Source organism: Lathyrus oleraceus, chromosome 4 (assembly GCF_024323335.1).
Source record: "Lathyrus oleraceus cultivar Zhongwan6 chromosome 4, CAAS_Psat_ZW6_1.0, whole genome shotgun sequence".
Taxonomy (NCBI): domain Eukaryota; kingdom Viridiplantae; phylum Streptophyta; class Magnoliopsida; order Fabales; family Fabaceae; genus Lathyrus; species Lathyrus oleraceus.
In genome coordinates, this window is record NC_066582.1 from 232,649,070 (window position 1) to 232,651,173 (window position 2,104).

The following is a 2,104-nucleotide window of genomic DNA, read 5'->3' on the forward strand; positions in this document are numbered from 1 at the left end:
TCGATAATCCGTACAATTGTTCGTAGAAACACTTAAGGGCTATTTTAACTTTCAACTTAAGTTTTCCCGCACTTCAATTCCGTTGGGTAAGATCGAAAGTCGTCCAACGTCTTTTTAAACTTAATTGTTTTTAACTATTTCAAAAACAGCGAAAGCGCTTTGTCTAGTTCATTAGGAGTTTTTAATATTAAGAAGAAAAGAGATTTTAAAACTATTTTCCGACGCGTTTATAAGTTTAGAGTCTGGTTCGTAAGAACCTCTTTTGGTTAAGAAATCCAGGTTATAATACTTTTCAACTTAGTCAAGATACTATATTTCTTAAAAATAGGTTTACTACTCTAACGCAATGCGCGCCTTTTTATAAGTGACAATAAGAGGGTTTGATTAGGAAGTACAACTCGGTTCTGAATACGCGAAAGCGACAATTCCTGTTAAATTAGTTCTTTTCAAAGTAGGAAACACTGCCCATAAGTAGCTTTACTAGCAAGTACTTGGATTATTAATTGATTACGTGAATTACATTCGACCTTGTCTTTATTAATTATATTTTATTTCGATACTTTACTTTTCATTGCACACTCCAAAAACACCTATTTCGATTGCCTTTGATAAACACCATAACAATAGATAACGATAGATTGACACTTGGTCTCTGTGGATTCGACAATCTTTTATATTACTCTGACGCGTTCGTATACTTGCGAAACACCGCATCAAGTTTTTGGCGCCATTGTCGGGGACCAATTTCGTCCAATTTTATTTTCCTGTTGTTATATCATTTAGACTTAGCCTATTTCCCGCCGGTCAATGCGAAGAACACGCAGCACCGGAAGTTTAAGCTTAGTATACCCTCTGGCGGAACCTGAACGTTACGCTCGCGCACGTTTATTCTTTCATAGAATTAAGAGAGCTATGGCCGAAGATCAAATCCAAAGACCTCTTAAAGATTTCGCCCAACCATCTAATGAAGAACCTAGTTCTAGTATAGTAAACCCAACCATCTCAGCTAATAATTTTGAACTTAAACCATCCCTGTTGCAACTAGTGCAACAGAGACAATTCGCAGGTCTCGCTACTGAGAACCCAAACCAACATTTAAAAATATTTCTTCAATTAGCAGACACTTTTAAAACCAATGGAGCTTCTCCTGAGGCAATACGTTTAAGATTATTTCCTTTTTCCCTCAGAGATAAAGCCCTATCATGGTTAGATTCCCTTCCACCCAATTCCATTACGACTTGGGATAACCTTAGAAGAGTTTTTCTTGCTAGATATTTCCCCCCGAGTAAGACCGCCATTCTTCGAAACCATATAACTAGATTTACCCAAAACCAAGGAGAATCACTGTTCGAAGCTTGGGAGAGATATAAAGAGTTGTTACGAGCATGCCCACATCATGGTTTAGAAAATTGGTTAATCATTCAAACCTTCTATAATGGACTTCATTACAACACAAAGATGACCATCGACGCTGCCGCAGGCGGTGCTCTGATGAACAAACCTTATCCTGAAGCTAGTGCCCTCATCGAAGACATAGCTCAAAACCATCAATCATGGGGAGTCGAACGAGCGACAGTTGAGAAGAAGGAAGCCCAAGGAGGAGTGCATGAACTAAGCTCTATAGACATGATGCAAGCTAAAATGGACGCATTAGCCCTCAAAGTCGAGCATATGTGCATAAACCCGAATACTGTAGCCGCAGTTTCGTCGGATTGTGAGATATGTGGAACCAAAGGACACCAATCTGCAGAATGCAGTCTATTAAACGAAACCCACTCTGAGCAAGTAAACTACACCCAAGGGAACCCATACTCGAATACCTATAACCCTGGATGGAGGAATCACCCGAACTTCTCCTATAAAAACAATAACCCAATTCAAAATAATGCACCTCCGAGACCTAGTTATCAAGCCCTAGATCAAATCAACCTATGCAACCTGTGCCACCAAAGCCGAGCCTTGAGAAAATTATGGAAAATTTTATCACCGCTCAAACCCAACAAAACAAGGAGTTCATGAACCAAAACATTCATGTTAACGAATTGATTACTCAGTTAGGAACCAAGGTTGACCAAATAGTTACTCATACCAAGATGCTTGAAAC

The 2,104-nt window shown here is 39.1% G+C and overlaps 1 non-coding gene across 1 annotated transcript; it reads right to left on the reverse strand.

The window, feature by feature from the left end:
* Positions 1-1,296: 1,296 nt before the first annotated feature.
* On the reverse strand, positions 1,297-1,403 carry LOC127077941 (small nucleolar RNA R71). The gene has a single exon (XR_007787700.1). It is a non-coding gene; the product is annotated as a small nucleolar RNA R71 (small nucleolar RNA).
* Positions 1,404-2,104: the final 701 nt, after the last annotated feature.